The following is a 16765-nucleotide window of genomic DNA, read 5'->3' on the forward strand; positions in this document are numbered from 1 at the left end:
ATTTTATCATAATTGTACCATTTGTCTCCTATACATATATAATAAGGAGACTTAGTATTAGGATTATCAAATGTCTTGTCCATGGTATTCATTGTAAAAGGAGGCCCCCCCTCGAAGAGTACTATAATTATTGGTTTTTTTGTCATTTTTTAAGGTGCAATTCCACAATATTTGGTACCACAATTCATGATCCTAATGTTTTGCTACTTCAAATAAGTCATCATGGAATTTTTGCTATAAACTTTCTATGGGAGGCTTCATATGGTGAAACTTGTAGAATATTGAGGAGGCTTCATATGGTGAAACTTGTAGAATATTGAAGATAAATATCGAGTAACATCTAGTTCAAACTTCATATCTTGCTTCGCTATATTTTCGGAGATATGTTTTAAGGAAGTTAGGATTCTTAAATGCTCTTGAAATTAGCTTCAAACATGTCAGTTTGGAATTTTCGCTATAAATATTTTTAATGGAAGATTTCAAAAAGTGAAACTTAGATTGCATTGAGGAGAAATGTTGGTGAGCATCTGGGTCATATCTTGGTTCCCTATAATTTTGGATATATTCTCTAAGGAATTTAAGGTTCATAAATGATCTTGAAACCAATTTCAAATAAGTCAGTTTGGAATTTCATAATAACTTTTTTTGGAAGGTTTCAAATAGTGAATCTTTGACCATATTAAGGATAAATCTCGAGAACTATCTAATTCAAATTTCAGAATTTGGTTCATTTAAATTTAAGAGTTATACCCTATGGAAGTAACAGTTTGTGAATGATCCTGAAATAAATTTTAAACAAATCAACTTGGTATTTTTTCTATATCTTCTTTTCTGGGAATTTTCATACTATGAAATATTCATGGATTTTAGGAGACATACGTAAGTACCTCATGTACAAATTTTAGAATTATATTTGAAGAATTTAAGACATGGCACGCTATACAAGTTTGCTCATGGAAAGAGGCCAAAAGTCAACAAATTTTGGGAAATTTACCATAACTTTCCTTTGGCACATAAAATTATGGTCACACTCGTGGAATTATAGAAAATACATATCTAAGTATTAGAGAGCAAAGTTTCCAAAAGGACTTGAATATCAAAGATATATCAAGAAAAAATTTAGCCATTCAGATTATCTCAAAATTAACGTTTTAAAGGTATGTAACTTACAAGTGACCTAGTTGTTGATTAGATGATCCCATATTTTTTGTGACTAAAAGTTGTGATAAAGAGGACTACTATTATTATTTTCCAACATGCCTCCAAAGAAAGCTACTATACCAATTAGACCTACTGAAGGGTCATCCTTGATTCATGAAGAATGTGAAGACTTAGAATTCAGGTTATCTCGATTAGAGAAGAAAGTTAATGAAATTGATGGTAGTATGTTGAAAAAGTTGGATTTATCAAAAAATCAAGAAAAGATTTAAAAAGAAATGGAAAAGAATGTAAATGAAAATAAGGGAGGAATAAAAAAGAAGATAAATGAAAATAAGGAAGAAATTAAAAGAACATGAATGAAAATAAGGAAGAAATGCAAAATGTCAAGGAAGACATACAAAAATCCATCAGGGAAGAAATAAAAGAATTACAAAACATTCTATTAAAATATATCCCTAAAAGGGATATGCATATCCAACGAAATCATGAATATGAGGAGAAGCATGGTGTTGAGAATAAATCTCATATGTGGAGTATGTTATCACAATTGGATAGTGCAAATATTGAATCGCAAAACCATAATCAGAAATTTTGAATCCAAGATCCACACAATTAGGGATTCAAGTCAGCGCCAAGGAACTACTACATTCTAAAGGTCGATATGAGGAAGTTTGATGGTAATGATATTTTAACATGGATATTTTTTATGGAGCAATACTTTGATATACACCAAGTGGCATCCTTACAAAAGGTAAATATTGCATCCATATTTTGAGAACAAGAATAACATGTATAGTATCAATGGCTTTGTGAAAGGAGAAAATATTATGTTATCTTGATCCATTTTTATAATTGAATTTATAGCACATTATGGGGACATTAAGAGCAATAAATTCTTCATTGAATTGGTAAATCTTCGACAAAAAGGTCTTGTTATAGAGCATATTCAACAATTCCAAAAGTGGAGCCTCATAGTAAAGAATATTTTAGAGAATAATTGTTAGACCTATTTATGGGATTGTAAATAAAAGCATCTCACATGAGGTGTGTCTCTTTGAGCCTAACTTTTTAGAGCATTCTTTTATTCTAGAAAGGAAAGTTGAAAGTAAAAATATGGCCACTAGAAATTTGGTCACTAATAATTATAGAGAAAATCAAGTTCCCTCTCCTAAACCAATAAGATTAACTCCTCAACAAATGGATGAAGGAAGAGAAAAGGGACTTTGTTTCAACTATGACAACAATTATAGTAAGGACCCTAAATATAGCGAGAAGAAATTATTTGACATGGACTGTGAAGAAGAGGGAGATCAATAAGTGGACACTTCACAAGATCTAGAGCTAGAAGAGACTACAATAATCTCTTTTCATGCATTGGCTATCATCAGTACTCCACAAACACTCAATATAGAAGGATATATGAAAATAAAAAATGTAACAATATTGATTGATTTAGGTCATATGCATAACTTCATTAAATACAAATTGGAAAAACTTCTTAATTTCTTTGTATATCCAACACCAAAATTTCAAGTAATGGTTGCAGATAGCAGTACCATAAATTGTTCATGGATTGGCATAATACTAAGTTGAATATGAGAAAGTATTTTTTAGTTAATCCCATGATTGCAATCCAAATGGATGGTTTTGATGTTGTATTAAGGGCCCACTAGTTACAATCAATAGGAATAGTGGCCCGTAATTTTCAGGATATTTTCATAATATTTTTCTTAGAAGGGAAGGAAATTGAGCTCAGATGTATCCAAGGGGAACTTAGTAGAGTGATAAGCTCTAATAGCATGGAAAATTTGATAAAAAGGTAAATTAAGGTGTAATTGCGTAATTGTGTTCATTAGACGTTCAAACATTTATATCCTCTTCTCTAATGGATCTCCAAACATTTATCAACAATCATTATAAGTTATTTGGAGAGATGTTTAAGGGTTTTCCACCTACCCAAGGTCATGACCATGCTATTCATTTGCAACCTAGAATTGTAGCACCTAACATTAGTCCTTATAGGTATTCACATGCACAAAAGAGTGAAATTAAGCATATGGTTCAAGAAATGTTAAAGGTATTCAACCTAGACAGAGAACTTTCCCACCACCGATGATGATGGTTATAGAAAAGGATGCTTTGTTGTGTATGCATCTAGATTACAGAAATCTCAACAAAATGACAATCAAAGATAAGCTTCCTATTTCTGTTGTTGATGAATTGCATGGAGACATTTTCTTCACTAAGTTGGATCTTCATTCTAGACATCATCAAATTAGAATAAGGCAATAAGATATTCTGAAAACAACCTTTAGAACACATGAAGGCCATTTTGAGTTTTTGGTTGTGCCATTTGCACTTACAAGTGCACTTTCAAAATTTCAAAGCTTGATGAATTCAATTTTCAATCCCTTCCTTCAAAATATTATGTTAGTATTTTTCTAAGACATACTAATCTACATAAAATATTTGGAAGAGCATGTACAACATGTTGACAATGTTTTAAGACTATTGGAAGAGCAACCATATATGCAAATCCTTCCAATCGTGACTTTGGGTTCAATAAGTAAAATATTTGGGTCATAGTGTATCACATGAGTGTGTCCAGGTGAATCTTAACAAAATCAAAGCTATGAGGGAATGGAAAATCCCAAATACCTTGAAGAAACTTAGAGGATTCTTAGGATTGACAAGATTTGACTGCAAGTTTGTCAAGAATTATGGTCAAATAGTAACACCTCTAACAAAATGATTGAAGAAGGAATCATTTTATTGGACTAAAGAAGCAACCAAAACTTTTGAAGTACTTAAATAGGCTATCTGTGCAAGTCCCATCATGGCAACACCTGACTTCACAAAAACCTTCATTGTGGAGTGTGATACCTTAGGTCTTGGAATTGGTGCATTTTTAATGCAAGAAGGAAGGCCCCATTTCCCTTGAAAGTATTGAACTTAAAGGAAAGAACTTACTCAGACCCATATATGAAAAATAAATGGTGTCCATACCTAACAGGAAGACACTTAAAAGGAAAAAACGATCATGATAGTCTAAAGTACTTCTTGGAGCAAAGACTCTCTTTGGAAGAGAAATAAAAAAGGGCCATAAAGATGTTGTGTTATGACCTTGAAATTATCTATAAAAAGGAAAAACAAACTATTATGGAAGATGCACTCTCAAGGAAAGAAGAAGACACACATATTTTACTATGTGCCTTCCATTCCATAATCTGACTCGGTTGAAGAAGAAAGGATATAATGGGAACAAGCTTTGAAGATATGCAAGATCATTCAAAAACTACAGGAGGAACCCGATTCACTAGAAAAAATTATGTGGAAAAATGATTTGTTATGGTATTAATACCACTTATAGTTGTGTAAGAATTCTCAACTCAAACAAAAGTTTCATTGACAATTACACACTTCGCATGTAAGAGGGCATTTAGGGTTATTGAGGGCATACCATAGGATCAAGAAAGAATTTTTTAGGGGATGTATTCAAATGAATGTGCAAAATTTCATGGTGGAACATGTGGTATGTGAACAAAATAAGGGAGATACAATCAAGACCCCAAGGCTCCTTTAGCCATCAAACATAACAAGCCAGTGCTGGGAAAAAGTTTCAGTGGATTTTATACAAGTTTAACCAAATACAAAGGAAACAGTTTCATTATGGTAGTGGTGGATTTATTAACAAAGTATGTCCTTTTTTTCTCTCTTTCTCATGCTTTTAAAGTAAATATAGTAGCAAAAGAATTCATAGAAATAGTCCAAAATCTACATGGAATACCAAATATTATTGTAAGTGACAGAGATCTAATTTTTATTGGAAATTTATGGACTAAATCATTTTCTTGTTTGGGTACTTAATTGTCTCATAGATCCTCTTACCATCCTAAATCTTATGGACAAAATGAGATTGTGAATAAATGTTTATATGGATATGTAAATTATTTTGCATATGATAAATAGACACAATGTGTCAAATGGTTTCCCTTGGTAGAATGGTTGAACACCACTTCCTTCAATAGCTCATAAAAAATGTCACCATTTATGACACTTTATGTTATCATCCTCCATCCATCACATCACCCTGAAAGGGACTATAAAGGCTCGAGTAGTAGAGGACCACATAAAATACCAACAAAACGTTCTCAAACTATTGAAGGACAACTTCATTATGGCACAAGATAGGATGAAACAACAAGCAAATCGACATTGCAATGAAAGGGAGTTTGAAGTGGGGGATTGGATATATTTGAGGCTACACTCATATAACCAAATGCCCCTCAAACACAAAAATAAAGAAAGTAAATTAGCTTCGAGGTATTATGTCCCCTATAAGATGTTGTAGAGGATTAGAATAATGAATTACAAATTAGAGTTGCCTCCATCTTCATGCATACATCCAATCTTCTATGTTTCTTTCTTAAAGAATGTAATTGGTGACAAGATCCTAGTCCAAATTATTCTAGTAGAGATTAATGAAGAAGGGAAATTAATACAAGAAACAAAACAATCTTGGAAACAAGGACTAAGCAACTAAGAAATGGAGCAATTACTGAGGACCTCATAAAATGGAAGAACCTACCAATGGAAGAGGTGACATGGGAAGATGAGTTGTTCATGCGGAAACATGCAAATATAATTAAATGTTGAGGACAACACTTATTTGAATGGGAGGGACATGTTAATCCCTATATCAGCTCCATGTTAACCCTAAACCCCTTATTAAGCCCCAAATATTGATTGATTACATTTTGATTGTTATATTGTTATCTAGACTAGAAACTTTCATGTTCCTATTTTATTATAATTGTACCATTTGTCTCCTATATATACATATACATATACATATATATACATACACACACACACACACACACACACACACACACACACACACACACACATCTATCTATCTATCTATCTATCTATCTATCTATCTATCTATGTATATATATATATATATATATATATATATATATATATATATACACTGACGAGACCTTATGATTATCAAATATTTTCATGCACATTGTGTTCATTAAGAAAGGAGGTTTTCCCCTTAAAGAGGACTATAACTATCGATTTCTTATCATTTTCAAGGAACAAGGTTAATAACACCAAACTTTAAAAAGCCAACACATCCATTTCCCAATGAATTAAGATAATTATATCATGGACATTTAGAAACTAGAGCTAAGAGTGATGGAATTTGAAGTAAATTAAAGCTCAAAGTACCACATAAATAAATACCAAGAGAGGAAAAATTCACTAGTAGATACTGTTACATAGAGGCCACTCTTTAATCTAGATCCAAACGACGATGATGTATTCCAGGAACCAAAACCCGAGAAAATTCCAAAAACTAAAGCACATTGATAATAATCCACTAGAAGCACCAAGATGTTGAAACAATTAGACCAAATTTCTAGTAAACCAACCAAAAGCCAAGTGAAAGACTTACCATGAGTTCTAGATTGGTTGATGTTTTGGTTGATGTTTCTTTAGAAGCTATGACAAATTCTTTGCCTTAATTACTTCATTGTCCCACCTCAACATTAATGCACCATAAGGAGGAATTTAATAAATGGGATGGATATTAATCCCAACATGCAAATGGGATGGTGTCATGTCCTTTTGCATCCCTTAACAGTTCTTGAGGACTTATCTATGTGTTCTTAAAACATGTGGTAATTGATGGTGATGATGTGTGGCTTGAGATAAAAACCTTAAATACCATGGGGGATTATGTGATGAAATTTCCCCATCTAGAGTCTAAATGTTTGAGAAATATGGAGGCCTTGGAAGTAACAATGAAGAAACAAAACACAGATCTTGATTCTTCTTCTTCTAACACTTCTTCTCATGGACATGCACTTTCTCCTTCTTGTTTCTATTTGAATGCAACCTCTACTTCCTCTTTTTATGAGTGGATTGTTGATTCTAGAGCATCATATCATGTGGATAAATATAAAATCATTTTTCTACTCTTAATGAGTGTAACACAAAACAAATATGTGGTGGTGATGATAGATCTCTCAGTGTTGTGGGTGTGGAATACTTAAAGTAGATAATGGTCATTTCAATGACGTATTATGTGATCCAAGTATTTAATGCAACCTTCTATAAGTATATTAGATCACTCATTTAGGTGAAGGAGAAACAATAGAGTTTTCACCTCACCAAGTTGTAATCAAGGATTTAAAAGACCTTAAACATATCCTTGCCATGGAATTATTGATGATATTACCATGTTGTCTAAGTTTGACAACTTTGGCTCATCATCTTTTCCTTCATTTTCTATTACTCACAATGATGACTTGAGAAAACTTTGTCATGAGAAACTTGGCCATCTAAATTATCACTCATTGCAACAACTATGTAATCAAAATATGGTGATTGTTCTTCCTCTCATTTCGAGTAGAGATGGTGTTTGTGCTAGTTGTGTTCTCAAAAAACATTGTTGGGACAAGTTTGACAAACGTGCCTCTTAGCACACCTCAACCCTTTTTCACTTGGATTTGCTCCTTAAAACTTAAGAGTGAAGTTTTTGGAATTTTCTTGTCCTATAAGGCCCTTATAGGAAAACAATCTTGACATCAACTATAAATGTTAAGAATAGATAATGGGGGTCAATACATCATCAACAAATTCATTACTTACTACGCTACACAAGGCATGCTAATGCAACATATTGTTCCATATACACCACAACATAATGGTGTTGTTGAAAGAAAGAATCGTACATTAAAGTAAATGGCTAATTGTATGATTCAATATAAGGGATTAAGCCTTTTTTATTGGGTGGAAGAAATGAATAATGCAAATTAGGTAGTAAATCACGCTCCCAAACAATTTAAAAAATATACATTGGAATAAGCATGGACTAAGATTAAGAGTGTATAGAATAAAGTGTGCATAAGATGTAAATGGGTGTATAGAACAAAGTATGCATCATTTGTAAGTGTTGAAATATGTAAGGCTTGATTAGTTGGTAAAGGATTCTCTCAAGTTGAAGGAATTTGCTACAATGAAACATTTTCCCATGTCACCAAAAATGAATTCCATCCACCTTGTTCTAGCCCTTGATATTTCACATGGATGGGAACTCCATCAAATGGATGTTAAATTTGTCTACTTGCATGGGGATCTAAAAGAACAAATTTAAATAGAGAAACCTCTTGGCTATGTTCAAAGTGACTCCAAATTTGCTTGTTACTGTAAGAAATCTCTCTATGGCCTTAAGCAAGCTCCTCGAGCTTAGCATGCAAAAAAGGATAACATTTTTCATGACATCAACTTTTCCAAATTTCATTCAAACCCCAATGTCTACATTGAGAAAGTAGGAAGCCATCTCATAATCCCTCATCTTTATGTTTATGACCTTATCCTCAATAGTAGTGACCCCAAAATTTTAATCCATGTGAAATTAATCCTTAAGAAGAAGATTGAAATGACAGAATTAGGTTATTTGCATTATTTTCTTGGCCCCCAAGTATTACAAACAAAGGAAGTAATTTATCTCTCCCAATCTATGTATGCATGAGAACTTCTTCATTGCTTTCACATGGAACATTGTAAACCATCCTATTCTTCCTTTCAATCTAGAGTCAAACTTGTTATCACTTGCACTACACCCAAAGTTGATGTCACTTCATACCTCTAGTTAGTTGGTAGCCTCTTATTTTTGACTCATGCTTGTCCTAATATTTCCATTCCTATTGGTCTTGTTGTTCAATATATGCAAATTTCTCATGAGAATCATTGGAATGTAACAAAAATGATACTTCTATATATCGAAGGTGTAGTTTAGTTTGGGATACATTACAATTCATGGGGGCTCCTTTGTTGGTTGGTTCCACTATTGTGTAGGCTATCCTTTCTGCGGACATAAACGATCCCTCTAGTCCTATGAGAGAATCTAAAAACAAACAAAGACAAATATATGTAAACTTTCCTAGCTTATACCAGAAAACAAAAAAGAGGATAAATGACCTATCGCACTCTAATGTTAATGTCTTTCATATCACTAAATACTTTAATAATACACTTTATCACCATTTATTATTTTACACTATAAATAAATTAATTTTAAATTTTAATAAAACTTTATATATATAAAATTTACATGACAATACAGTCCATCAAATTTAAAGAACATACAACGAATATGTCCACAAAAAATTGTATAAGACACTCGTGAAAATAAGGTCCTTGCTTTAGCGGTGCCAATATATTAATATGGAACATGACTAAAATATGTTTTCTAAATAAATTAACGTGAAACATGAGCAAAATATGTTAGAGTTTATATATATATATATATATATATATATATATATAATTATTTATATAAATATATTTAATATTAAAAAAACTGTAATTATATAACTGTTTTTTAATTAAAATTTTATATTATATTTCAGAGTAAGATTGAAATTTTCTTAGGTTTAAAATATGTTTTCTAAACTTTCATAGGCAAATTTTTTATATATATATTTTTATTATAATTATATAAATATATTAATATTTAAAAGAACTGTAATTATAAAATTGTTTTTTGTTAAAATTTTATATTATAATTTAGAATAAGATTGTAATTTTCTATGTTATTGAATATTTTTAAATATAAAATTGTGATTTTTTAATATTTAAAATATATTTTTAATGCATAAATAAATTTAGCATTTTATAATTTTTTAAGATTTAATTTTATAAATTAAATAAATTAAATTTACTATTTTAAAAAGCCGTAGTCTTTAACGCGACTTTTTGAAAGCCTTTCCGGCGATATCCGGCAGTGATTTATGGAAATCCAAGTTTGATAACTAATTTCTGCACAATGAAACTGTCCCAGGGGTTTTTCAGGGTGCTGAATCTGAATATGCAGTTAAAAAACCATTTTAACTGCAACAAATCATGATTTCAGCTCAATTTCTTCCGCCGGATTCCGTCACCGGAATCTCAAAAAGTCGCATTATAGACAACTCCTTTTAAAAATATTTATCAAATTTTAAATAAAATTATTAAAAAAAAAATTTTCAATAAAATTATTTGATGTATTAATAAAAAAAAATCCAATAAAACCATTTAAAAAAATCCAATAATTGATATAAAAACAACAATTAAGTGCAACCATATGCAAGAATCTTGTAACCATGGTTATTAGATAACCCAGTTCATCGCTTTAAATAGAAACCCCACGATCCCATCTTTTATTGAAAAATGCACGCCCGTTCCCACCGTTCGAATGAAATCTAACTGATTTCAGAGTTCGGCTAGAACCTTAACGGACACTTGGCTTGCAGTTCCATGCCACACTGTGTCACTTCACGACAGTCCACCTCCTTCGCCAGGCTTGCTTCTGTCTACGAAACGATGAAGAAGCGCGTCTGACAATGTCATCAGTGAGCGTACAGCCTGGCCAATTGTGTCAGCTGCAGCAATCACTATAGACACTGGTCTCACCGCCCACGTTCCAGGTCAACGCGCCCGCCGTATCTTCCATATGCTGCAGAGCTGGCCCTTGTTCTGCCGCTTAACATAAATTAAATGGTTTGACTCAATTCTTTTGAATTCAGTGTCGATGCCGATTGCGTTGCTCCCCACAACATTCACAGGCCATGCCAGCGTTCTCCACCATTCCAGAATTCATTGGTAAAGCCATTCCATCGAATGGCCCGGATGTTTGCGTGGGTTTGTTTTCTTTTTCTGAATTCTGTTTTTGCATTGGCCCAGTTCGACAATTTTGTTTTCAATGGATTCAGAAACAGCAATCTGACGTTGGATGGAATGGCGAATATTAATCCTGCGGGAGTTTTAGAGCTCACTAATGCGACACAGCGTATGTTGGGCCATGCCCTGTATCCGATTCCGCTGCATTTTAAGAATTCTTCGAGGAATTCCTCTTTTTCTTTCAGCACAACCTTCGTTGTGTCCATTGTCCCACTGTACCGCCTTCTTGGAGGTCACGGCATAGCGTTTCTGTTGACCCCATTTAAGGGGTTGCATGGAGCTTTGTCCAGCCCCTACCTTGGCCTGTTCAATGATTCCAGCAACGGGAAGGATTATAATCATATATTTGCGGTGGAGTTGGATACAGTTCGGGATTTTGAGTTTGATGATCTTGACGATAACCATGTGGGCATAGACATCAACAGCCTGACATCGATTAGGGCCGCAACAGCCGGGTACAGGATTGGTAATGGAGCTGTTCAGGAATTTGATCTTAAATCTCAGAAGAGCATTCAGTGCTGGATAGATTTTGATGGTGCAGAGAATAGGCTTAATGTGAGTGTTGTACCAGGGGGGATGCCGAAGCCTGATCGTCCATTGATATCTGTTCATGTTAAGCTCTCGGATGTCCTTCTTGATAATATGTATGTGGGGTTTTCAGCATCCACAGGGCTGCTTTCTAGTGCTCATCGCGTTCTGGGATGGAGTTTCAGGATGAATGGGCCTGCACACGACCTTGAACTCTCAAAGCTTCCTCATATTGCAGCTGCAAATTCTATGGTGAAGACTAGAATGTTCACAATTGGGGTATCCATTGCTGCTGTAACTATCACGGTTGTTGCAATTCTGGCAGCAGTTCACCTTATAAGGAGGATTCGACAGAGTGAGGTGATTGAAGAATGGGAGCTTGAATATGGGCCTCATAGATTTCCATACAATGAACTTAAAGTGGCCACAAAGGGTTTCAGGGACAAAGAACTGCTGGGGTTTGGCGGTTTTGGGAGCGTATATAAGGGCGTGATTCCCAGCACTCGCCTGGAAGTTGCAGTGAAACGGATTTCACACGAATCCAAGCAAGGTGTAAGGGAATTTATTGCAGAGATTGCGAGTATTGGCCAGCTTCGTCACCGCAACCTAGTTCGACTTCAAGGTTGGTGTAGGCATAAGGCAGAGCTTTTGCTTGTTTATGATTATATGCCAAATGGTAGCCTTGACAAGCACTTGTTTGAGAATACAGAGAATATTTTGAGTTGGGCACAGAGGTTTACAATTTTGAAAGGTGTTGCTTCAGCTCTGCTCTATCTTCATGAAGAATGGGAGCAGAAGGTAGTGCATAGAGATGTCAAAGCAAGCAATGTGTTATTAGATGCAGATTTGAATGGTAGGTTAGGAGACTTTGGGCTTGCTCGCCTATATGAGCATGGGTCAAATCCTCACACCACCCATGTAGTTGGAACTCTTGGCTACCTTGCACCAGAGCTTACGCGCACTGGTAAGGCCACAACAAGCACTGATGTGTTTGGGTTTGGGGCATTATTGCTTGAAGTAGCTTGTGGAAGAAAACCTATTGAGCCGAAGAGGTCTCCTGAAGAACTAGTCTTGGTGGATTGGGTGTGGGAGTTGCATTCCAATGGGAAGCTTTTGCATGCAGTGGATCCTAGACTTCTTAATGAATACTCTATTGAAGAAGCTGAGCTCGTTCTTCGACTGGGTTTATTGTGTTCTCACCCTCATCCCGAAGCTCGACCTAGTATGAGACAGGTAGTGCAAATGCTTTCAGGCGATAAACCACTTCCTGTCCTACCTTCTGAACCTCCCTCAGTAGACTCATCTCCAAGAAGCAAACCTTTTGGGGATTTCATCTTTTCATTTTCTTCATGCAAGCATGGTTCTTTAAATACTTTCTCACATGCTAGTATAAGCACATCGGATGGGAAGCCTACCTTTACAGCTGGTGGAAGAACGCCACTTTCACTGCTCCTAGGAAGAGATTGAAAGGCCTGTAACTAATTCAAGTCTTTGAATTGAAAGCCCTGTAACTAATTCAAGTCTTTGAATCGAGTGTGAAAAGATTTCTATTTTTGCTACATTGGTGCATGAGTTACTACCTTCTCACACAAATTATGAGTTACTGCCTTCTCACACAAATTAAGGGTCGATTTCCAGAGTTACAGAGCTTGGAAATTTTTCTTTTGATGCATTTTATAGAAAATAATACTAACAGATCTGAAGTCTGTAATTTTTAAATGTAGATAAATGGTGTGCAGTTCTATGGTTCTTTGAAGAGTATTTGATGAAACATAATGTAGGGCAACATCTATTTGTGATATTTCTTCAATTCATTTTGGCTCAGTTTTTATCTTGGCAAATGGCTTGTTTAAGAGATCGGGTTTCACATCAATAACGCTTCCAAGTTCTGCACCAAAATCTTAAGACTCTTGTTCAGTGATATATATGTCTTCTGCACCAGAATCTTAATACTTTTGCTCATTGACATATGCATCTTCTGCACTGATTCAAATTCCTCACCGTCAGATTCATGGAAATTTTCTAGGTTCAATCTCACCCATTGTCAGGGCACTCCGATCCTTTCACAACTGTGCTTGCTTCGTCAAATATGACACTCTGTTTTTCAACAGGCTTCTTAACTTCAAGATCCCACAGCTAAGATTTCTGTGACTGTTCATCATAAGTGAAACGTTGCTCCTTTGGTCTGTGCATATAAATAGTGCCCCCAAATATGTGCAATTTAGACCTGTTCTGCTACTTTGTTGTGTGCATATAAGTGGTGTTCCAAAATATGTGAATGTTTTTTGTTAGGCTTGCACCCACTCCATGTTTCTTCAGGTGCAATGTTCCACAAAATTTTGATTTGATTTCAATTTAGCTTCAAGTCTCTGAATTAAAACTTCCTGCTCAAATATTATACAGATTATTATTATTGTTATTTAATATATATATATATAATCTTGATAAAATAATAATGTGTTATATTATTAATAGTGCCCCCAAATATGTGCAATTTAGACCTGTTCTGCTACTTTGTTGTGTGCATATAAGTGGTGTTCCAAAATATGTGAATGTTTCTTGTTAGGCTTGCACCCACTCCATGTTTCTTCAGGTGCAATGTTCCACAAAATTTTGATTTGATTTCAATTTAGCTTCAAGTCTCTGAATTAAAACTTCCTGCTAAAATATTATACATATTATTATTATTGTTATTTAATATATATATATATATATAATCTTGATAAATTAATAATGTGTTATATTATTTTTTTTAAGTTTGGCAGAATTATATTTTCAACATGTCGAATATATCACTTTGATATTATATAGATCATTATTATTTTCTTTATATTTTCAACATGTCCAATATGTCACCTTGATATTATACAGATCATTATTATTTTCCTTATATATATAACCCTGATAAATCAATAATATGTTACATTAAATCTTTTTTTTTTTTTAAGTTTGGCAGGACTACATCTTCAATGTGTCCAATATATCACCTCGACTTGATATTATACAGATCATTATTGTTTTCCTTATATATAACCCTGATAAATCAATAATATGTTACATTTAATTTTTTTTTTAAGCTTGGCAGGACTACATCTTCAACATGTTCAATATATCACTTAAATTAGGAAGAGAATTGAACCAGTGACTTCACATCAAAGAATGCCTTAACAAAACACCTATTACTGTCCATCCAAGAGAATTAAATCAATGACTTCACATCAAAAAACTCCTTAACAAAACACTTATCATTGTCTATTCAAAACCTAGTAAACATTTTTCATTATATTTTTAATTTCCAATCTAACATCAAAAATATCTCATTTTCTGCAAATTAGATATAGGAAAAAAATTTAACACATTGCACTGTTACTTCATTCCCACTAATAATAGAGACAGTTATAATCAGGTTGTAAATGCCCTGCATTTTGCCATAGTTCTTAAACTGTTTGGGCCAGTAGTATGCACCATCGTGAGGAGTCGTCTTGAATGACTTCCTACTCTGCCGCTCTACTAATACTTTTTGGATTACAAGAAATACTTTTTAAACACTAATTTTTGAAAGAATATAAAGGTCATAAAATATTTCTTCTTCCAAGTATAAATTTATCATAGGTGCGCCTAGGTTAGTACCTACTCCCCGCAAAACTGGTTTAGTGCGCCATGCTTTGCTTTTAGGGATGGACAAGCGATGTTGTATAAGTTTTCTAACATGGGAATCTTGAGAACGTGGATAGGACGGAGTGTTCGAACGTGGATAGGACGGAGTGTTTGAGTGGTAAAACGTTTGGTCTAAATTTACCAAAAATGTGTTAAGTTAGTTGGTTTTTTGTTTTGTTCTGTTTATTGTTTTTCTTTTTTTTTTTTAATTTATAAAAATTAAAAATTAAAAATAAAAATAATATGTTTAAAAAAATGAATATAAAAAATAAAATATTTTAAATTATAATATAATGAAATAATAATATATTTTTAATTTTATTTCAAATAAATTGTATTATTCATTCAAAATATTAGATATCATTTTGGGATTCAACTGTGTTAAGTAAGTCATTCATGTATGACCATTTCCATGAGAGGTAGTCGTAAGTGACTAATTTCTCATGATTTTTGAATAGTTCACTTAGCACTCATTTGATTAAGTCATTCATGTATGACCATTTCCATGAGAGGTAGTCGTAAGTGACTAATTTCTCATGATTTTTGAATAGTTCACTTAGCACTCATTTGATGCTCACAGGGGTGAAGAAGTGGGATTGAAACTAGTGAAATGAAGAAGTGGGATTGAACCTAGTGAAATGAATCACATAGCATCAATCGTCACTTCGGGCTTGCACCCGGTAACCAGGACTTCCCAGGAGGTCACCCATCCCAGAACTCCTCTAGCTCAAGCGCGCTTAACTGTGGAGTTTTCCCCACAATCAAGCCCACTTAGCTTGCTACCCCATTTGCAAAACCTTAGCAAGTATTGTGCCTCATGAACCATTCAAGTAGAGATCCCTTGACTCTTTTTGAATTTAAGTATGGGGTTTTTACGCAGTGCATTATATTAGATATCATTTTGGGATTCAACTGTGTTAAGTAAGTCATTCATGTATGACCATTTCCATTCCATGAGAGGTAGTCGTAACTGACTAATTTCTCATGATTTTTTAATAGTTCACTTAGCACTCATTGCATCGGGTGATGCTCACAGGGGTGATGAAGTGGGATTGAAACTAGTGAAATGAATCACATAGCATCAATCGTCACTTCCGGGGCTTGCACCCGGTAACCAGGACTTCCCAGGAGGTCACCCATCCCAGAACTCCTCTAGCTCAAGCGCGCTTAACTGTGGAGTTTTCCCCACAATCAAGCCCACTTAACTTGCTACCCCATTTGCAAAATAATTATATTTTTATTGATTATTATAATTAATATATAATATTTAATTTATATTATAGTTTATTATATTAAAATATTAAAAAGTTATTTTTAGTATTAATAAGGATGAAAATTATTTTTATTTGGTTAAAAGTTTTTCGAGAGAAAAATGATAATGGCTTAAGATTTACCAGTGGCATAGTTGTCTTTACACAATAATGATGAGTTAACTTTCATTTGCAGAGTGGTTTCAGTTATAATAAATCTACGAAAAAAATACAATTTCTTTAGATTGATCACTTTGGAAGCGTGAACTAGATCCATGTCTAATATGATTACACAAGAACTATTAAGACTTTATGTCCAAAACTTTGAATGCACTAAAAAACCGACTTTTGATGTTGGCTCCAAATTTTAAAAAAATATCAATTTTAAATTATAATAAAACTATATATTTTTAAAATAATTATAACACTAT

General features: G+C 33.6%; 1 pseudogene; it reads left to right on the forward strand.

Moving 5' to 3' along the window:
• Window positions 1–10399: 10399 nt before the first annotated feature.
• Window positions 10400–12986, forward strand: LOC149149304 (L-type lectin-domain containing receptor kinase S.4 pseudogene; annotated as a pseudogene).
• The last annotated feature ends 3779 nt before the right edge of the window (window positions 12987–16765 follow it).

This window comes from Pinus tabuliformis, chromosome 9, assembly GCF_031772625.1.
Source record: "Pinus tabuliformis cultivar Carrire ecotype Pingquan chromosome 9, CPIR1, whole genome shotgun sequence".
Taxonomy (NCBI): domain Eukaryota; kingdom Viridiplantae; phylum Streptophyta; class Pinopsida; order Pinales; family Pinaceae; genus Pinus; species Pinus tabuliformis.